Source organism: Schistocerca americana, chromosome 2, assembly GCF_021461395.2.
Source record: "Schistocerca americana isolate TAMUIC-IGC-003095 chromosome 2, iqSchAmer2.1, whole genome shotgun sequence".
Taxonomy (NCBI): domain Eukaryota; kingdom Metazoa; phylum Arthropoda; class Insecta; order Orthoptera; family Acrididae; genus Schistocerca; species Schistocerca americana.
The window spans coordinates 616,889,662-616,913,784 of record NC_060120.1 but is presented as its reverse complement, the minus strand read 5'-3'; the positions used below and the strand labels follow the sequence as shown (position 1 = coordinate 616,913,784).

At 39.2% G+C, this 24,123-nt stretch overlaps 1 protein-coding gene across 1 annotated transcript in view; it reads right to left on the bottom strand.

Annotated features, from left to right (window-relative positions):
* The window catches only part of LOC124591967 (cullin-3), a 223,297-nt gene that overhangs the window by 197,736 nt on the left and 1,438 nt on the right, over positions 1-24,123 (bottom strand). The window lies entirely within an intron of this gene.

Below are 24,123 nucleotides of genomic sequence, written 5' to 3'. Positions count from 1 at the left end.
GATGTGAGGAAATGGTGAGATAATCAACGATCTCTTGAACCCAGAAACGCCAACAGGAAGGTCAATGCTGCAGTACAACTGCGGAAAGATCAGAAGTCATACACCCATTAACGGTCTCACGAACAATATGACTGCAGGTAACGATGGCATTTGCGTTGAGAAAATTAAATGCGGTGATCTACCGAACAAAGGACAGTATGTACAAAACACTAATGGACTTCTAGATACACGAAAGATTCGAGAGAAGCTATCATTAATAAAATACACTGAAGGGCCAAAGAAACTGGTACAACTACCTAATATCGTGCAGAGTCCCGCGAGGACGCAAGAGTGCCGCAACACGACGGCATGGACTCTAACAATGTCTGAAGTAGTGCTGGAGGGAACTGACACCATAAATCCTGCACGGTTGTCCATAAATCCGAAAGAGTACGAGGGGGTGGAGATCTATTCTGAACAGCACGTTGCAAGGCTTCCCAAATATGACCAATATCCATATGTTTAAACTCAGGTGACTGTTCCTGGAGCCACTATGTGGCAATTCTGGACGTATGGGGTGTCGCATTGTCCTGCTGGAATTGCCCAAGTCCATCGGAATGCACAATGGACATGAATGGAGGCAGGCCATCCGGCAGGATGCGTACGTACATGTCACCTGTCGGTGTCGTATCTAGACGTATCAAGCGGACCATACCACTCAAACTGCACACGCCCCACACCATTGCAGAGCATCCACCAGCTTGAAGAGGCCCCTGCTGACATGCAGACTCATGGATTCATGAGGTTGTCTCTATATCCGTACATGTCCATCCGCTCGATACAATTTGAAACGAGACTCGTCCGATCAGGCAACAGTCCAATGTCAATGTTGACGAGCCCAAGAGAGGCGTAAAGCTTTGTGGGGTTGGATGTCAATATAACGTAGTATACACACACACACACACACACACACACACACACACACACACACACACACACACACCACTGACGGATACGTAACCCACTAGAGTTGCCATGCCGGTTGACCATGTAAACATTTGAAAATACTAACCACTATACATTTTCGCTCCTCGTAAACGCTCCGCGGCATTTAGAGTGTGACTCGGTCGTCAGATTGTTAGCGCTTTCACAATACTGATAAATGGAGAAGAAGTGATTTAGCGTGGCGTGAAGGAAACGTGTCGTTCTGACAAGAAAGTTTTTCATTTCCTTTTTTTAATTGTAGAGAAGCACATTTTATGTTAGATAGAACGACCTATATACACTACTGGCCATTAAAATTGCTACACCAAGAAGAAATGCAGATCATAAACGGGTATTCATTGGACAAATATATTATACTAGAACTGACATGTGATTACATTTTCACTCAATTTAGGTGCATAGATCCTGAGAAATCAGTACCCAGAACAACCACCTCTGGCCATAACAACGGCCTTGATACGCCTGGGCATTGAGTCAAACACAGCTTGGAAAGCGTGTACAGGTACAGCTGCCTATAGAGCTTCAACACGATACCACAGTTCATCAAGAGTAGTGACTGGCGTATTGTGACGGGCCAGTTGCTCGGCCACCATTGACCAGACGTTTTCAATTGGTGAGAGATCTGGAGAATGTGCTGGGCAGGGCAGCAGTCTAACATTTTCTGTATCCAGAAAGGCCCGTACAGGACCTGAAACATGCAGTCGTGCATTATCCTGCTGAAATGTAGGGTTTCGCAGGGATCGAATGAAGGGTAGAGCCACAGGTCGTAACACATCTGAAATGTAACGTCCACAGTTCAAAGTGTCGTCAATGCGAACAAGAGGTGACCAAGACGTGTAACCAATGGCATCGCATACCACCACGCCGGGTGATACGCCGGTATGGCGATGACGAATACACGCTTCCAATGTGCGTTCACCGCGATGTCGCCAAACACGGAAGCGACCGTCATGATGCTGTAAACAGAACCTGGATTCATCCGAAAAAATGACGTTTTGCCATTCGTGCACCCAGGTTCATCGTTGAGTACACCATTGCAGGCGCTCCTGTCTGTGATGCAGCGTCAAGGGTAACCACAGCCATCGTCTCCGAGCTGATAGTCCATGCTGCTGCAAACGTCATCGAACTGTTCCTGCAGATGGTTGTTGTCTTGCAAACGTCGGCATCTGTTGACTCAGGGATCGAGACGTGGCTGCACGATCCGTTACAGCCATGTGGATAAGATGCCAGTCATCTCGACTGCTAGTGATACGAGGCCGTTGGGATCCAGCACGGCGTTCCGTATTACCCTCCAGAAACCACCGATTCCATATTCTGCTAACAGTCATTGGATCTCGACCAACGCGAGCAGCATGTCGCGATACGATAAACCGCAATCGTGATAGGCTACAATCCGACCTTTATCAAAGTCGGAAACGTGATGGTACGCATTTCTCCTCCTTACACGAGCCATCACAACAACGTTTCACCAGGCAACGCTCGTCAACTGCTGTTTGAGTATGAGAAATCGGTTGGGAACTTTCCTCGTGTCAGCACGTTGTAGGTGGCGCCACCGGCGCCAACCTTGTGTGAATGCTCTGAAAAGCTAATCATTTGCATATCATAGCATCTTCTTCCCATCGGTTAAATTTCGCGTCTGTAGCACGTCATCTTCGTGGCGTAGCAATTTTAATGGTCAGTAGTGTAAATGCTGACATATTTGCATAATTAGCAAAATCAAATTGCTTAGCAACAACCCTATATCCATCCTGAGTGGCAGGCTAATTTCTAAACGGTTTTGCTCACGCACTGCGTAAGTGGCAAAGGCTTTCGAACACAATCAATAGCTGGTGACCAACCATTCGTTACATCTGTGTACAGGAATAGCTCTGTTTCTTTACTCATTCAAAAGTGTTCTGTTTATTTCAAGACTCCAAAATGTTCCAGTGCTCCACTACTGATTACTTTGAACTTACCTCCCACAAAGTGGGAAATCTACGTAGTTGTAATGAAACTGTTACGCGCGCATTGACTAATTTGTGTAGATGTTTTTTTAAACTTATCTTCATGAACAATCTCCTATGCTTTTTAAACGTATCTTCATGAGCAATCTCCTATGCTTTTTAAACGTATCTTCATGAACAATCTCCAATGCTTTTTAAACGTATCTTCATGAACAATCTCCAATGCTTTTTAAACGTATCTTCATGAACAATCTCCTCCTACTTCGTACAGGACCACTGAGATCAGTATTTCAAAAGAACACCGAAGTACTTTATCGAGTGTTTATCAAGTCGTAACAGATGACCTGCAGTCGCCATTCATGTAACACCGTCTGGAATACCGATAAATGATCAGACTAACAAAATCGATTCAGGATCGAATTATAACCCCGACAGATAAAATGCGTTTCCGTCCACTAGTTGGGCATCATGTACCCATAGTCTGACAACTGAAGAGCCTGTAACATGAAATGTTGCATTTCTAATCCAAACACGAATTCATTCTTTTTGAAGTGAACCGACCCCACAAAATACTAGAATAGTTGGCACAGAAAAAAAGAAAGTATTTCTCTGGACGTTGTACGTGGACCAGTTATGGATTTAAAGCTAGCTGAGATGACTGTATTCTGGGATACTGGAACCCTCGCGAGTGACGCTATGTCGCCGGGACGGCTATGAGTGCAGGAGTAACTAGCCGAGCAGAGAATGATGTGCAGATAGCAAGTACGTCAAACTTTTTTTTCATAATTTTATTTACCATTTCTTGGTGGAAGTCGCGGTGTATAGGAATAGCACGAACGAATGTTTGTTATTTGTGATGCAAATTTTAAAATAAAAATATCTAAAATGTATCATTTTGTAAAGCAGAATCTGGTGCACTTGCTACGTTAGACATTAGCCACGGTCGGCGTAGTACGTTTAGCGTTGAATCCCGACAGCTTGCTACTGGTGACGGGTTACACGAACATGAGATTTGGTGACGAGGAACGTCACCGATACGAAGAAGCAGTACTATCGACGACACAGAATGAAGATGCCTCTGTGTCGCATGTCAAGTACAACCATGGTATTTAGTTTGAAATGCAGCTTACGCTGTGGTATAGAAGGTTGTAAGTCTAACCCCCACCCGAGAGTCTTTACAGAACTGAACTCTCACATGTAAAGCCGCTTTCGTTATGAACCAATGGATGAGTATAGTATGGGTAATTTACGAGCTGTTTTACGAAAGGCTAGTTTTTCAGGCATCTCTATGTTTATCACGTTACATTTCCTTAACTATGTGTCTCGTACAACCTCCACCAATTGAGGCTTGATGCCTACGAGAAGGAGATCAGAAAAAGGAAGATGCAGGCAAAGAGAGAGTTATTAAAAGAGTAAATTGCATCAAGGGAAGAAAAGCAATTAAAATGGAACAGAAGAAGACAGACATTTTTTATTTTAATTAATACTCAGTTTTAGGGGGTGTGAGGCGTGATGTCAGTCAACTAAGAAGAAAATACCGCGTGCCAACAAAAAATTACCTATAGCGAAAAGAAATGATAAGACAGGCTCGCGGAGGACAAAAATACGAAAACTATCAGCACTGACGAAAGGAAAATATGCCTACTGAAGGCAGTATTAAGGTAACAAAAGCCTAACCAAAAAAAGATATTACAGAGGTGCAACATATCTAAAAAAAGACTGACTCGCGTAAACACTGTAGCAGCAGATTCACTGCTGATAAGCAATCTAGACAAGGAAGTTTAATCAACTCACATCAGTAGATATGGCACAGAAGATAATCTTCATCCAGCAACTTTTAAAAGAACCTTCAGCGACAATTTTCCAATGCACTGGACAGAGGAGAAAAAACAGTGTCCGTTTCTATTAACCTTGATGCAGGGGAGAGGGCTTGGCTCATCAAGCAAGACAATGTCGAAAGTCGCCAGTAATTCTTCAACGTATTCCCAAATACGTAATGGCCACAAGTGAAGATCAAAATGTATTATTATTAATAGTAAAAATATGCAGCTATTTCATTTTTCGGACATCTAATCGGAACACCAGAGAACAGGATCATCAGGAGAATAATAGAAAAATTGTGGAATAGCAAGTGCAACTTTAAGTGGATTACAGAATCAAGGAAGATATGGATGAGCTACAGATTACATTGGAAGACCTAAGGAAAAAACTGACAAAATTAGGAAACTCACAAACAAACCAGACTGCAAATGAGAATCAACAAACACACAATAGGGTGGTTTCCGATGAAGAAAGAAGGATGAGATAAGAGTAAACTGAAAAATTTTTTGTATTAAGTTGGCTAGAGTGGTCCAATGAAGGCCATAAAATGTAAATAATAATATGCAGCTATTTAAATTTCTAGCGAGATGTAGGCTGTTCAAGTCTAGCAGTCATTTCTTGAAAGATCGCCCCCACACACGATCTCGACCATCCGGTTGAAGCCAGCGACTCTATGCCACGAAGGATAATACCAGGGTGCTGGGATAAGCCGATAGACTCATCCGAGAACTGTTTTCTTCGTCCTTCCAACAATTCGCCATGCAACATGTCCTTCCCGCTTCCATTTCAGGATCTTCCCCTTAGCGAATTTGCTTAATACCGGTGTCTCTTAGGCTCAAGTTAACACTAGAACACCCGAGATATTTTTTCAGTATTTACAGTAGTCCTCTCCTGTGATCGTATGTCTCAACCTTCCGATAGGCGCCGATGTTTCAAATACGCAGCGACAGTGTTCGTTACCTTTTCTTGGAAAGTGGGAAGGAGGGAAATCTCCCTTTGTTCTAGCCTCCTCTCTCGACCCCACCCTATTTCAGTTCTGGCTGCTGTTCGCTATGGTAAACAGGAAGCTAGTTACGTGTGATTCGTATCTGAAGAATACGCGCAACCCTCCATGTAAGTTCTCAACTTTTTATTTTCCAATATCTGTTGTTAAATTTTTAACACTTATTAGTAATTTAAAGTAGCACAAATGTTGATAGTACATTTGTTCGAATCGACAGTGAAATTAAACGAAATTGTGTGTCTCAGATATGCGCGACCTTCAATGCTTGCAACATGATTATTTATTCAGTTTCGTTTCTATTTATTTCTTAGGTACTGTGGGACACAAAGAGATGTACAATTTAAATAATCCGTCGGATGCTGAAGCTTTGGTAAATGCAATTCTGCGTGATACGGACGATGACAATGATCACGACAGTAGTGATACTAATGAGGAACAGCACGTATCGGAAAAGGATGGTGATTCAAATACGGAACTGAGTGTTCAGTCCAGCTCAGAAGACGACGAAGATGAGAATACACAATAGCCGTTTCAAGCTGCTGAAAGGAAAAATATAAAAAATAATCGAGGTTTGGCCACGGAAAAAGAGAAACGACGAACAGTCAAGGACAAGCTAAACAAAATATTTTACTTCATCTGCCCGGAGTAATCGGGCATGCGGAAAACATGACTGATTCATGGAAATGCCTCATCTCTGACAATGATTCCAAGTATTGTAGAAAATATAAACAAATTTATTCTTACAATACAAGGTCACTATTCTCGTTCACGAGACGATCAAAAGACAGATACGGTGGAAATGAAAGCCTACAGTGTGACACGCGAATCGTCTGAATTTCAAAGAGTTGTGGAGGGCAGATGACTTTCTAACAGTTATGAGTATGAAAAGATTTCAATATTCTATCCGATTTATTCGTTTCGATTATATGGCAACAAGAGAACGAAGAATAACTAGCCTCCTAGCTCCTATGACAATTATGTTTGGAGATTTCGCTGGAAACTGCCAAAAATGCTATTCACTTAGTGAAAATATCTCACGCGATACAATATTTTGCAGAAAGGCTAAGCAAATATAGCTCAAAAATTTATGCTCTGAACAACTCTCTGGTGCATTATACACATAACATGGAAATATATGCCAGAACCCAGCCAGAAGGCCCATTTAGTGTAAGCAATAAACCATCCGAAGTAGTAAAAACGTGGGCAACACCCACTTTCTACAGAGGGAGAAGTACACTCTGTGGTCAAAAGTATCCGGACACCTGGCTGAATATGACATTCAAGTTCGTGGCGCCCTCTATCGGTAATGCTGGAATTCAATATGGTGTTGGCCCACCCTCAGCCTTGATGACAGCTTCCACTTCGCACGCATACGTTCAATTAGGTGCTGTGTTTCTTGGGGAATGGCAGCCCATTCTTCACAGAGTGCTGCACTGAGGAGAGGTATTGATGTCGGTCGGTGAGGCCTGGCGTGAAGTCGGCATTCCAAAACATCCAAAGGTTGTTCTACAGGATTCAGGTCAGGACTGTGTAGGCTAGTCCATTACAGTGATGTCACTGTCGTGTAACCACTTTCCCAAAGGCCTTGCATTATGAACAGTTGCTTGATCGTGTTGAAAGTTGCAATCGCCATCCCCGAATTGCTCTTCAACAATGGGAACCAAGAAGGTGCTTCAAACAACACTGTAGGTCTGTGCTGTGATAATGCCACGTGAAACAACAAGAGGTGCTAGTCCCTCCATGAAAAACACGACCACACCCAACACCACAGGCTCCTAATTTTACTGTTGGCACTACACACGCTGGCAGGTGACATTCACCGGGCATTCGCCTTACCAACAACCTGCCATCGGATCGCCACTTTGTGTACCGTTGATTGGTCACTCCACACTGTTCAATCGTCCAATGTTTACGCCCCTTACACCAAGCAAGGCGTCTATGGCATTTACCGGCGTGATGTGTGCCTTATGAGTAGCCGCTCGGCCATGAAATACAAGTTTTCTCACCTCCCGCCTAACTGCAGTTTGGAATTCATGTGTGATAGTCTGGATAGATGTCTGCCTATAACATATTACGACCCTCTTCAACTGTCGGTGGTCTCTGTCAGTCAACAGACTAGGTCGGCCTGTATGCTTTTGTGCTGTACGTGTCCCTTCACGTTTCCACTTAACTATCACATTGGAAACAGTGGACCTTGGGATGTTTACGAGTTCGGAAATCTCGCGTACAGACGTATGATACAAGTGACACCCAATCAACTTACCACGTTCAATGTCCGTGAGTTCTCACGATGTCTAGTGACTACTGAGGTCGCTGATACGGAGTACCTAGCAGTAAGTGGCAGCACAATGCACCTAATATGAAAAACTGTGTATTTGTGCGAGTCCAGATACTTTTTAACACACAGTGTATCACAGCCAACAATTGCCTTACAGATCACGATTTGGTAAAGGAACAGACATCGAAAAAATTTCATACCTTCGCACTTTACGTAAAAATAGGTCTCAGATTCCTCCTGAATTCACAACAACCAGAAAGTGAGAGCCCCACTCAAGTCTCTCTGGTTTTCGCAAAGAGTCAACACTTGCTTCATACGAACCAAAAAAGTAAAAGACTGTTTTGTTGATATACAGCCTTCATAATAATAATAATAATAATAATAATAATAATAATAATAATAATAATAACAACAACAATAACATATTGGATAACCACAGCGACTGCATAGAAGCGATGGAAAAAACGGATGCCTATAAATATCTAGGATACAGACAAAAAATAGGAATAGATAATACAAATATTAAAGAAGAACTAAAAGAAAAATATAGACAAAGACTAACAAAAATACTGAAAACAGAATTGACAGCAACAAACAAGACAAAAGCTATAAATACTTATGCTATACCAATATTGACTAACTCATTTGGAGTAGTGAAATGGAGTAACACAGACCTAGAAGCACTAAATACACTTACACGATCACAATGCCACAAATATAGAATACATCACATACATTCAGCAACAGAAAGATTCACATTAAGCAGAAAGGAAGGAGGAAGGAGATTTATCGACATAAAAAACCTACATTATGGACAGGTAGACAATTTAAGAAAATTCTTTCTAGAACGAGCAGAAACTAGCAAAATACACAAGGCAATCACTCATATAAATACATCGGCTACACCACTGCAATTTCATAACCACTTCTACAACCCTTTAGATCACATAACATCAACAGATACGAAGAAAGTAAATTGGAAAAAGAAAACACTTCATGGCAAGCACCCGTATCATCTAACACAGCCACACATCGATCAAGACGCATCCAACACATGGCTAAGAAAATGCAATATATACAGTGAGACAGAAGGATTCATGATTGCAATACAGGATCAAACAATAAACACCAGGTATTACAGCAAGCATATTATTAAAGATCCCAATACCACAACGGATAAATGCAGACTTTGTAAACAACAAATAGAAACAGTAGATCACATCACAAGCGGATGTACAATACTAGCAAATACAGAATACCCCAGAAGACATGACAATGTCGCAAAAATAATACATCAACAGCTTGCCTTACAACAAAAACCTTTAAAACAACACGTTCCTACATACAAGTATACACCACAAAATGTACTGGAGAGTGATGAATACAAATTATACTGGAACAGAACCATTATAACAGATAAAACAACGCCACATAACAAACCTGACATCATACTCACCAATAAAAAGAAGAAAGTAACACAACTAATCGAAATATCCATACCCAATACAACAAATATACAAAAGAAAACAGGAGAAAAAAATTGAAAAATACATCCAACTGGCTGAGGAAGTCAAAGACATGTGGCATCAGGATAAAGTTGACATCATACCAATTATACTATCAACTACAGGAGTCATACCACACAATATCCACCAGTACATCAATGCAATACAGCTACATCCAAACATATATATACAACTACAGAAATCCGTAATTATTGATACATGTTCAATTACCCGAAAGTTCCTAAATGCAATATAACACATACCGTACAGTTAAAAGGAAGTGACGCTTGATCAAGGTCCGTGTCACTCCATTTTTAACCGGACTTAACGTCTGAGAAAGTGAAGGAAATAATAATAATAATAATAATAATAATAATAGGGAAAATCGATTAAGGGACGGGTGATCACCAGAAACTATAACTTTTTATAATTACAAAAAAGGAGTTTAAACTGCCGACAAACTGTGTATCCTTTAACGTTGCGAGAAACACGAAGCGATGGTCTCGTGTTTTTTTTCCGGTGATGAACGGTGCTGGAAAGCAAACACCAACAATAATTTCAAAAGAAGAAAATATCTCAGGACTCTTCTGCAGGAGCATTGCTAAATAACAAGTGAAACCCGTCCAAAAGCTTTAAATTTTTCGCGCACAGAAGATGAACACCAAGGACAACAAAGAAGAGGTGAAAAGAAAATATGTAGGCCACATTTAGATAGTAAGAAAACGAGGATCACCAGTTTCAATTGAGAATTCTGTAGACATTTTATTCGTTTACAACATTCATCAAATGTTTCCAATAACTATATTCTAACTTCTGAATAATCACATGTTTCATATATATATGGTCTTTCTTGTATACATCATTGAAAAAATGTTTACATTGATTGTGTTTCAATTTTTAAATAACATTTGTGTATTGAAAAACCAACATTTCAAACATACTCTTGTTTAAATACGACATTCGTATACGGGAAACATATATCAGCACCTTAAGAAGCTGTGGGAAGAAAATGTGTGTTATTTAAAACACCTTTATTTTTAAATAAGTTAGTTACTTTGTGTTTGTTTATCCCATGAGCAATATTTATTATTATTCTTATGATAAAAATTTAAAGTTTAAAAAGAAAGTTTACTAACAATATACGATATCTATGATATATGAGCGACTTCCCTTGTCCGACTATAAGGCGCACCTATCGGGAGATTAAGTGGTTAAGAGGGCATTTAACTTGCCTTAAATCTTTTTCCTGGTAACAAATTTTTTTACGATAATTACACATTTATCATTAGTTCCCGATGGCGGTCAAATGGCTTCTTCTCGCAGAAATTCATTTTACCTAGTTTATTTGGCGATTTTGTTAGCCAACAATGATGAACTTAATAGTGTTGGGTGTACAAGATTTTGCGCATCCGTACGTATTATTAGTCAATTTGTTGTCACTAACAGTTTGTCTGGTAAATAACCGATCCCTAACCGAAGTCGTGATCTTTCTGAAACTGAGAATGAAGTAATGGCTGTTCACAGATGCTGAAGTCAGATGTGTTAATGAATGGTTTGAAAATTTGGCAAAAGATTAAACGGTACCTGCAGATACTAGCCCGGGAGAACATTAACGCTACTTACCGCTACTTACGAAAGCGGAGAAATATCACATCTAACCGTTTCTTCACCTCTCTGAAGCTGGCAAACGAGGTGAAAAAGGCTACAAGCGACGTTGACACTCTGAACAGAAGTACAAGAGATGTGCCAACCATCTCTAAGAAAAGGACAAGATTTGCTTCATTCAAGTGTATTTGACAAGGTTGATGATATTACTCTAACTTCTTACCAAGGGAAAATACACAGAAAAATGTTCTCAATCTTAGTTCTACGCACTCCAGTGTAACTGTCGATGATGCTACAGAAATGGAAACTACAGAAAAAGACAATTTTTATAATAAATTCGGCGTGGATGTGGTGGATCAAGTGTAAAACAAATATAGCGTAAGAGCCATGAATGGCCCCTACTTGTTTTCTGTAATAGTCAGATCTGGCTATGATCAATGCCCACACTCGCTACAAGTTGATAACTAGGTCTATCAACTCTCGACAATCTTTTACAATAAGAACTGTAGAAGAAACAGTGGTAGTATCAATCAGGAAATATCGCACTCAGCAATTTCCAACTCTGCTCATACTGCGTGCCGACAGATAAGAAGGAACATCTAAAGGTGCTAAACGAAGAACCTGCTAAGTCGGACCTCGCAAGAAAAAATTAGAAATAAAAGTTCTCATGCTGGCAGCGTTCCTCGCAACTGACTTCTAACCAAACTGGGTGCCTACGGACTGCTGTCTCAGTTGTGCGACTGGATTCGTGATTTCCTGTCCTTCTTAAAAGGAAGATTAGATCAGAGTTTAACGCCCCGTCGAGAATGTAGTCATTAGAGACGGAGCACCACCTCTGATTGTTTCGAGGTTGGGGAAGGAAATAGACTGTGCCCTTGTCAAAGGAACCCCCCAGGCAATCGCCTGGAGCGATTTAAGGAAATCACGGATAACCAAAATCTGAATCGCCGGATGGGTATGTGAACCGTCGTCCTCCCATATGCAAGACCAGTGTCCTAACCATTGCGACACCTCGCTCGGTAGCTCCTCTTACATTGTCTGCAGAGGATGCAATAATTTCCTGTCTCGTCAACTCATCACAAGAATTTGTAGCCAGTTTGACTATTTTTCGACCGTGACTATCTCAAGAAATATGTAATTTTTTTTTTAAATTACCGCTACCAGTCAGGAACTTTGTTAACTAATGTATTATTTATTTATTGCGCGTCATGTTTCGAGGGAATACCTCATCTTCAGGCTACATGGCATTACAAAAAACAGTTTGTAATCCAGAATGAGATTTTCACTCTGCAGTGGAGTGTGCGGTGATATGAAACTTCCTGGCAGATTAAAACTGTGTGCCCGACCGAGACTCGAACTCGGGACCTTTGCCTTTCGCGGGCAAGTGCTCTACCAACTGAGCTACCGAAGCACGACTCACGCCCGGTACTCACAGCTTTACTTCTGCCAGTACCTCGTCTCCTAGTCTCCTACCTTCCAAACTCTACAGAAGCTCTTCTGCGAACCTTGTAATGTCATTTAGTCTGAAGATGAGGTATTCCCACGAAACATGTCACACAGTAATACATTAGTTAACAAAGTTTGTGACAGAGCGGTAATTTTTTTAAAAAATTACATAACTCATCACAAGATCCCAACCAATTGCAAAATGATTTAGACAACATATGCTATGGTGCGAAAAGTTGCAACTGTCTAGACAATGTCACCTACACAATGTCCGCCCCCGGTAGCTGAATGGTCAGCAGTGACGGATTTTCTATCTTCTGTGCCTGGGTTCGATTCCCAGCTGGGTCAGGGAATTTTCTCCGCCCAGGGATTGGGTGTTGTGCCGTCGTCGTCGTCGTCATCATCCTATCACCCTCATCGACTGCAGGTCGCCGAAGTGGCATCAAATTGAACGACCGGCACCCGGAGAAAGTCCTGCCCAATCGGGGGCCCTAGTCATACGATTAAATAAACCTACACAATTACTAGAAGAAATCCGATGAATTTTGGTTACACGACACATTAGGTCTACTAAAGAGACTGCTTACACTAACCTTGTTTGTCCTCTCCTGTGTAGTGTGGGGTCCCGCATCATACAGGTTTGACGGGGGATATCGAAAACATTCAAGGAACAGTTGTATTATCGTGAAACAAAGGGGAGTATCACGGATATGATACGCGACTTGCGGTGGCAGTCGTTAAAACAAAAGCGTTTCGCGTTGCGGCGATAACTTTTCACGAAATTTCAATAACCAACTTTCTCCTCTGAATGTGAAACTATTTTGTTGACGTCCACCAATATTGGGAGAAATCATCATCGTAATAAAATCATTTATTGTTTTTCCCGCGCGCTGTTCTCGAGTGTAACGGCAGAGAAATAGCTTGGAGGAGGTTCGATGCATCCTCTGTCAGGCACTTAACTGTGAATTGCAGAGTAGGCAGGTAGCCGCAGATGAAGAAAGGATATACAAAAATTGCAACTGAGATTCTCCGAGTATACAAAGTCTAACACTTATTATTTGTTACAGTGAACAGCTAAGCAGTTCTTTGACAACATTTTTCACCTTTGTTATAAGATGCAAAACACAAACACTGGAAATTTAAACAATTCTGTGTATCTCTAATACAATGTCACTTATTTTATATGGTGCAACATAAAAACAAAACTTAGCAGATTCAAAAGAAATAGGCCCACATAATTATTAAAAAATAAAAAACCAATAACACAGACAATAAATACGAAACATCATTACATTTTGTAAAAAAAAAGTTTAAAATGCAATAAGAACTTTAACAGTTAATTGACCTCAATTGAGCATTCAAGGGGATAGCTCAAAGCTAGACATTCTTGTGTTGAAACTGCACGAATACACTCTTGACGTTCACTGGCATTTTGGACTTTAAGACAATCAATTTTGTTCTAACTCCCTCCAACCTAGTTTTATACCCTGGAAAATTTCATGCTTTACCTCGCCTCTTTTATTCAATAGTTAACCAAGGTATTCAACTACCCCTATCATCATGTTCCCATTCTCTACCAACTTACTGATGATCTTTTTGGTTTGACATGTTCACACATTATGTCCACCTTCCACGATTGAAAATTGTGTGTCCGATTATCATGAGAGTGGTGGGGTATTAAGAGCTTTTACATATAAAAAAAATGCCTACATCTGAATTTTTTTAACAATGGTGGTGAGATGAGGTGTTATTACTTTCACTAAGAGGTATGCTACTGATAGTGAAAAAAAAATCAGATCAAGACACTGAATCTAAGCTGGTGTCTAATGACTCTTGCCTTATTCCTTTATTAGCGAAATTCGTGCCATGTCATGTAAATTCTTCTTCCGAAATCTCTTCATTATTCATGGACAGCATTTATTTTATGGCTCTCGCATTGCTGCTTTGTGATATCTAGAGACATAAGATGAATGCTGTCCATGAATAATGAAGATATTTTGGAAGAATAATTTACATGACATGGCAATAATTTCACTAATAAAATAATAAGGCACAACTAATTAGACATGCAATGAAGAGTTGGTAGTTCCTATGCAGCAACGAACAAATACAAAACTTCATTAACTTTGTAGCAGGTTTCACCGTGGTAACTTGACGACGAAGTATAGAAGAAAGGGAGGAATGATTTGGTTAGGAAAACTGACAAGAGGATCTTGTTAAATGGGACCAGTCAAGGGTAAGGAAGTCAGACCACTGCACTGTTGAGTAATTCCAAGTGAAAAACTACGACCCAATCAGAAAGAATTAGTAGCTGAAGTGGAAACTGAGGAAAAGAAATACACAAAACATGGCAAAAATCAACCCATACGACGAAAAGCTCAACACTCCAACCAATTCAAGATGTCAAATATTAGTAATTTCTAAGAGATTCTTAGAATCAGTATGACAAATATAGCATTTTCTGACTGAATACGTAAAATTTACAGAAGTAATTAGCGGCAGGAGTGAGCCGATTTTTGTGAGCTGTGTTTGGGGAGGAAAGTAATGAATGAAGAATATGCCACTGTGGTCTTGGTGGTGGCAGCTTTTTTTGGAATCAAACATTCAGCGGACAATAATTTCGGGGATGCAAGCGTAAATATATGACGAGGGAGTAAGACTCAAGAGGTCAAGAATAGGGGAAGGAGCGAGATTTGCTTCACCAGTGAGGATGCTCTTGATATCTATTGACAAAGATAAAGCGCAGTTGCCGAAAACAAGAAGTGCTTCAAAGAATTCATGAGAATATAGTCCTGAACGATGTTGAGCTGGGGTGCAATGTTACCTACCTATCTTGACAAACCAAATGTGCCAGAAAACAAGAATAGGTATTTATGGGCCTTAATAGCGAGATCAGAATTCTTGAAGAGCATGCACTACAATACTGAACACCATGTATGCAAGAGCATACCTATAATTTGTGGGACAGGGAAGAAGGGGAGGGGGAAGGAGGACTGGGGGGGGGGTGAAAAATTGTATTAATTCTGCTATAAATGGAACACGAATAATGGTTATGAGAAAAATTGCAACTAGTCACTATGTTCTGCCTTTCTTCAACTGATACTTTCCTGATATGTTTGTCTGTGTGCTGCGGCAGAATGCAAGGTTGGTTTGTGTTGATTACTCATTACTGGGAGGGGAGGGGGCAAATACTACTGCTCTCTGCCTGGGTATGTCTAAGCAAGTGCAATGGAAACACATAACTGATCCCAGATCCTGTAAATGAACTAATGAAGAATCCACTAAGATCATGAGTAAAATATTGTATAGCTCCAAGTCGAGGGTAATATTCCAGCACTTACAAGAATTATAAGATATTAGCAGATTGTCTATTGAGGCAGTTACATACAACTAACAGATGAACGGACAACTGGTTCAAAACCCAGCATCACAGGAGACACTTCCACAAAAGACATAAAAGACTGTGCATGGAACATATGCTACTCTGCTAATCTGAAAAATATACAGTGAATGGGGGTTTGTACAAAAATTGGATGAACGTTACAAGTAGCAATCTGGTCTATTTGGAATCTTGCAATGCTTCAGTAAAAGCAACGCCACATGGCAACAAAATTTCTAGGAAATGGTACTTGCATATTTGCTTATCTTACTGCTGGAACTGCTTGCACATTCACAGTTTTTTTTTTCTTTTTTTCTTCATGAGTGTTTTATGAACTAAGGGACTAGATAGAGTTTATAAATCAGTGCTTAAAAAACAAATAAATAAAAGGTGCCCTGAAAGTCAAAATGTGGGACACTGTCAGACCATGGTTTATAGAAAAGCAATTTAAGCTGAAAACATTACAGTGCATTACGGTTTGTTTCTTCCATTGCGCTGAACTGAGAACGGAGCGTGTGCCAGAGGACTTTACCAGCCCCACAGTACGATACATAGGCTCAAGGTGCAGTTTGCTTAATAGACTCATGCCGAACCACAATATGCAGCAAGTGAAGCATCACAGCCAAACATTAACAGATGAACATTAGTGCTTAACAAACTGCCAACATCAAGGTCGTTAGAGCCACTGTGCAAGTTCTATCAGCATTCCAGCATTTTTCTCCGGGATAAACTAAGTCTAGATGGTTGAACGGAGAACTGGATCCTTGTTCTTCAGATTGTGATTCCATCATATTCAAGAATTTGCACATGGAAGAATTATAAGCAAAAGTAGAGCTATGAGGCATCATATTCAAGAATTTGCACATGGAAGAATTATAAGCAAAAGTAGAGCTATGAGGCGAAATTGCTCCATCATATGAAAAGTGCATGCAAAAGTTTCACTGTTTTTACAGTTTTCCTAGATTTACATACTATCAAAACATTCCTATAAATATTGGCTATATGTGCTTTCTCTTTTTCGGCAACACAAGGTTTTGTTAGTGTTTCTATAGGTTAACATACAACTTGCATAGAAATTTCAACATTCAACAGACAAAAATTTGTAAATGTTTCACACATATTTTTTGATTTAGTTAACTGCTCTTCTTAGGATGCCTTTTCTTGGTTCAAATAAAAAGTTGTTCTACCTTGATGATAATTTTCCTATTACATTATTTTATGAATTTCTTGAACTTGTTACATTTACTAAATACTAGACTCACTTATGAAAATGTGTGTCTTTGACCTATTAAAAACATTTACTGAAGGGAAAGTTTTGCCTATGAATGGTGAAATTGTAGCATATTTGAGATACTTTTCCAATTTGTTGTAACTACAAAAATCAAGCCGAGGGGGGAACGAAATACAATGACTGATGTAATTGTGTTTCTTTGACAATGTTTATTATTATTATTGCAGAAAAATCTATGTTCTGTATTTTCTTCATTTTTGTGTTCTTTCAGGGCGGATATCAATAACACAGCCTTCAAGTGTGAGTATGTACTTCAATTGTGACCCAAGTTTCAAAATAAATGTATCAAAAGTCAACAGTTATAAAGTAAGAACTTGCTCTTTGATAAAAGAACGACAAATATGGAGGAAAGTGATGGAAAGAAATAATATGGATAACATAGAGCATTTTGGATATCAGATAACAAACTGTGCACAAGCAAAGTGTCAACTGTTCCTGAATAGCTATGGATAACCTATTGACTTGTGGGCTGGCCATTAACAAGTTTTGAATCAAATTTTCCTTTTTTATACAATGATAGTAGAAGACTGCCCCTATTAGTAGCAGCAACTGCTCCATCACGCACGTAGGTCTGCCAGACTTTTTTGTCTTTGTACCACTGAATAAGAATGAGTGTGAAAAGTTTTCCAGTCCAATAGGACTGAATACTGCTGTTACATTGTTCCACAGCAGTAAGTGAAACTGATTTAATTCAATTATGAGTTTTTTGCCAGTAACTCAAGAGTTCAAATTCAAGTGTGTAAAAAAGAATCAGTGGGGCAATAAAAATATTACTTGGATTGGGCCAGTGTTACATAAAGACAGGAACACTTCTGGATCATAATATATTACGTAGGGTAACAGCAGATTCAGGTCTTACACACCAAGAATTGTATTAAATTTAAGAACAGGAGAACGTCAAACTTCAACATTATACTTAAAAAGTAGAAAAGAAAACATAAAATCAGTCACCTCTGGGGCTTACTTTTACACCTACATCTGCATTGCACAAGCTACTTTGCGGTATGTGGCAGAGCATATTTTGTGCACAACTGTCAGTTTCCCCCTTTTCCTGTTCCATTCATGAATATTTCATGGAAAGAACAATTGCTGGCAAGCCCCCATGTGGGCTCTAATCACATCTTCATAACCATTTCACAAGATATACTTAGGAGGAAGCAATATATTTGGTGACTCTCCTAGGAATGTACGCTCTCTGAACTTTAATAACAAACCACACCAATATGCAGAATGCCTCTCTTGCAGAATCTGCCACAGAATTGGTTTATCACCTCTGTCATGCTTACTAAATGAACCTCTTAAGTCTGGCATAAACTTTACTCATAATTAATTTTATGTAGTTGTTCCACTTCTAACTGCTCCATATGCATACTGTTAGACTGTTCTGCAATTACAATTGTCATAGCACAAAGGGTTTTTCTGTGTATGTATTCACAATGTGTTACATTTGTTTATGTTGGGTGTCAATTGCCACTCCCTGCAGCAAGAATTGGTCCTTTGTGGATCTTGCAGTTTTCCCCTGCAACATTCTACCACTGTGACTCCTCTGTATACAACAGCATCATCAAAAAGCCTCTTCTGGCATCAACTACTCGGTCATTTATATAGAATGTAAAAAGTAATTTCTTTATAACACTCCCTTGCGGCATGCCCAAATTTACTTTTACGTCTTAAGATTTCTTTCTATTCAGAGTGACCTGCAGTGCCCTGTGTCCCAGAAATTCTTCAAGCCAATTACACCATTAGTCTGCTATTTCGTATGCCCATATTTTGTTCATTAAACAGCACTGTGGAACTGTTCTGAATGCCTTCTGGAAGTAAAGAAATATGGTATTATTGGTCTCATGGGCGAACAGACCTAGATGGGTTTCATACAAATGTTTTCAGAAGCCATTTTTGTTTCTACTGGCGAGATTTTCGGCCTCCAGATATGCCATAATTTGTGAGCACATAACACATTCCAAAATTCTATCTTTGAGCATCTGTTCAACAACCCTTCTTGAAAATGGGAATGGCCCATGCCTTTTCCCAATCACCAGGAGCATTTAGCTCCTCTAAAGACAGACAGTACACTGCTGTTAGATGAGGGGCACATTCTTTCAGGTATTCTATGTAGAATCATACTGGTATGCTGTCAGGTACAGTGGCCTTCCCTCTGTTGAGCAATTGTAGTTCTTTTCTATACCATGGTCACTTACATCAGTATCAGCCAGTTCATCATTGATGTAATGATTTATGAGAGACTCTACAGCATAACCTTCCACCATGAGACAGATATGGAAAAAGAGTTTTAGTATTTGGCCTTCTACACGTCATGCTCCATTTCAATTCAATTATGGCCACAGAGTGTCCGGATAGATGGCTGTGATCCATTTACTGATTTAATGGAGGGCCAAAACTTCTTAGGATTTTCTGTCGTGTCCGTAAACAGAATTTTACTTTCATATTCGTTGAACACTTCACACATGACTCTCCTTACACCAATTTTGGCTTCATTTGGTTTTTGTCGATCTGCGAGGTTTTGGCAGTGACGCTCTCTTTGCTTTCACAGCAGTTTTCTAACATGACTGTCAACCACAATGGATCTTTTCCATCCCACACATCTCTGTTCAGCACATACCTTTCTGAAGCTTATAACACTCTTGAACTTTCTCCACTGATACTCAATGCTCGAGATGAAATTTTTGTGCTGACTGCTCAGGTTAATTTGAAATCTGTTTCTTGATCTTCCTAAGCAGACAGGTCTTCACACCTTTCATTGCATTCATATTTACAGCTGTTTTCATTGATGTTGTTACAGTCTTATGATCATAGATTCCCTGTTCTACATTGACTGAATCAAAAATTATGCATTTCTCTGTCACCGGCAGGTCTAAGATGTTATCTCCATGAGTCAGTTCTCCGAACTTTCTGAGTTTGCCTGGTGCGGTTTATGACAACCACTGAATATATACATCATGATGGTCACATAAGGATTTCATCCCCAGATCTTTTCAATGACAGTCCACTGTGTTAATCACTGTGTCAATTTTCAGTGTCAATAATGATTATAGAAAGGAACAACAGGGAGTATGTGATGAGGCTTGATATAACAATTTAGAATGTATATTTTATACAAACTGTAAATTGTCTGAGAATATTTGCTGGATAATGAAACCACAAAGTATGAAGCTACGCAGTGTGACTGGATTAGACACACACAAAAGAAACAAAAAAAGATATGGCTATACAAAACACGAAATTAAAATGAAATTTTGGAGGGAAAGAAAAAGAGTTAACTTAGAAAGCACAGATGGGGAGCTTCCTATGTACAAAATTAAGTGCAGCTACTAGGAACGCATCAAAGATCTCCACAAGGTATAAGAACTACCCTGAAATATTATACGAAAGATCAGTTGATATGGGAGTAAAAAGAGAAATCAGTGTAACCAGAGTGAGAGATCACTGAATGGTTTGACACTAACAGACCAATAGGAGCCAGAAACAAGCCTTCAGAATTACTACACACAGATGGAGGTACAGTAACCAGGTGGTTCTTTCAATTTTTCAAACTATGAAACAGGTATCATAATACCAGACACGAAGTATTGAAGTACCATAATATCAAAGACGCAAATAAATTTGAAAATGTCTGACAATGAGTGTCTAACAGTGTGCTGGAAATTTTAATTTAGGGTAATATGCAGAACACAATATAACAACTGAAGTGCTTGAAGAAGATGAGTCTGTCTTCAGTGAAAATAACTGTGCCTGAGAGCCAAATTCAACCTCATATTTAGCAATGGAAGAAAGAATATACAGAAACCAGTGTACTTTTAAGCCATTTATACACTTGCAGATATTCTTCAACTTCCTGATAACAACCATAATATATAAGAAACACTGAGAAGAAAGCTGTTGAAGTGGACGTATTACCTACAAAGATCAGGTAGTGATGATAAAGCTGGAAAACAAAGTATTAAACAAAGGGTTAGTATGCTTTTGTTCATCAGCCATGTTTTTAATTGTTGCTGTTGTGGTCTTTAATGTGAAGACAGCTCCCCATGGCAGTGAATATCTATATCCTGCAAATCTCTTCATCTTTGCGAAGCTACTGCAACCTACGTCCATTTCGAACTGCTAACAAAAGTCAATCCTCGGCCTCCCCCCCCCCCCACACCATGTCATGAACTTTTTTTATGTCATGAACTTTTTTTCTCCCAAAATTGTTTTAGTGCCTATTAATCAGTTATCCAATATAACCATCTTTGTTGAATTATGTCAAAATAGCAACTAAGAAAAACTTCATAACAGCAAGTGCAAAACAGATATTAATGTTAAAGTTGCAGACAATAGAACCCCCCTACGACTGACTGGACCCCACGGGGAACCATACATATTGTCTCCCTTGACCCCATGTCACTCTTGTGGCATATCATCACATAACCTTTCAAATTATAGGTTCATACAGCATTGACACAAGCAGAATCATGGTTAGTGACAAAATACAAATTGGAATATTCATGAATAAACATGCCAACACAGTGTGAAAAGAACATCTGCAACCTTCTAAACAATGATGTTATCTTCTAATTGACTGGCACCAAAACACATGCACACCTGACTAGTGACAATATGCAGATATTTGTAATTTTATACAATAGGCCTACAGGTATAGGCCTTCTGGGAATGAGAGAAGATGTTAATAGTACAGAAAACCGTGTCACACCTGGCACACTTACTAGCCTAACAGAATGCAGTACTCGCAAAGCAAAACTACAGTAGGCAGTAATCTATCACAACATAAACAGGAACACGAATTATATGCAAACAACCGCACGGAATGAATCTGAGTAGAAGATTTGCCCAAAATATTAGACTCTAAAAATTAAAAAATGAAACACAGCAAACTGATCTGTTGAGTGAGGATGTAAGAGACTGTGTACGATTCATTCCTCAGTTGGTAGCATCAAACTTTGCTACCTAATTTATCACTTTTTAATGGGAGTAGGCTATAATGCTACCACCTGTTTTCACTGTCCCTCTATTTCATTCAGTACACAACTTTGATGATAAAAACACTAAACTAAACTCCACATAGGTTCATTATCACCATTGGCAATACACATTAACAGACCATAATTTGCATGTCAAAGTAAGATGAAAGAATTAAGTATCTTAGCATTTCAGCAATTATGCAAAGTGGTTTTTCCAAATTGCATCTGCCATTTATTAATGAATACATGGCTACATTTTGAGATGTTCATCTATTACTATAAATGATAACATCACATTTCTGAGTCGAAACTCAGGTATGAATGATGCACTCATTTGCACATTGTTCTTAAAATGTTTGCACAAATCACAGACTTTTTACAAAACCCACTCTCAAAGATGTCCCACAAAACAATGTGTAGGTCTCCCTGGGACTAACTGACAATGACTAAGTTAATAAACCCACTATTTCTTTTTTGGTGTGGATTATTACACAGTCATAATTATTTTCCTTTTAGGTTATCAGGTAATATAGGATTGCAACAGAAAGTTTATAAATGTGTCTGTTTAGTAAAACTGACATGTTCACTAGAATGTTATTCACTAAATCTACACTGATGCAAAGATCATTCGTGATACAATCCATAAATCTATAAACTTAGAATGGAGTCAATGCTGTCAGCTGTCATGAACAACCACATATATTTCCTTCACTAAAATGTTTATGAAGAACATCACATTCACAAAATTACAAAAAAAAGGGGCCCTAAGATCCAATGAACCAGTTAACTCGTACAAATATTTTGGTGTTACACCAATTTATTGGGATATCAAATGCAGTAATTACATACACTGAGCGCTTAGAATTTGATGCTGACCCCCCCCCCCCCCCCCCCCCAATGAAACTTCATTTGACAGACTGATATTTGGCATTTCATAAGGTCTAGCTTAGATTGAAAGGTGATAATTTAGTTGTGAACTGGTAAAGTCTATGAATATGAATGCAAGATAAAGGTTGTGGGAATAGACTGACCTGTAGCAGAGCCTAATATTTACATTTGTGTTATATTTAAATGCTCTCTGACATATTTAACACACTTTTCATTATGTAAACTAAAGCAGCACATTAAATTTGGAAAACAGAGATTACATAATGGACAAGTTTCCAAGTAGTATTTTGATGTATATTATGCACATATATCATACATAAACTATGAAAAATCAAGAAGGGTCCACTATGTAACAAGTGTCAGACTTCTGTTCACTGGTAGGATACTGAGAAAACTCAATCAGTCAACAAAGAAGATTGTTTAAAACACACATGTGACACGTCCTAGAATACTGCCCAAATGAGTCAAACCCATACAAAATATGACAATCAAGGGACACTGAATATATACGAAGAAGGGCAGTGTCACACAGATGCCGAAAAACATTGCCAGGGAAAGACAGTAAGAGATGTACCTATCCACAAACCCGTAGCTACAAAGTTTCAAGAACCACCATTAAGTGAGATATCTAGAAATACACAACAACCCTACATGTAAGGCACCCATAAGGATCATGACCATAAGATTAGAGTGTTACAGGTACACATGCACTGAAGCAATCATTCTTCCTACGGTCCAAAAGTGAACGGAATAAGAAGCAGCTCTAAAAATGTCAAGCAATCATTCTTCCTACGGTCCAAAAGTGAACGGAATAAGAAGCAGCTCTAAAAATGTCACAAAGGGAAGTACTCTCAGCCACACACTTCACATTGGTATATAGGGTATAAATGTAAATAAAGGACATATGGTTTCACAGAATCAGTTTTAAAGATTCAAGACAAAGTATACAGATATGAACATCAAATTTCCTGAAACCCCAATCCAAAATGTTGTAATGTGGTACC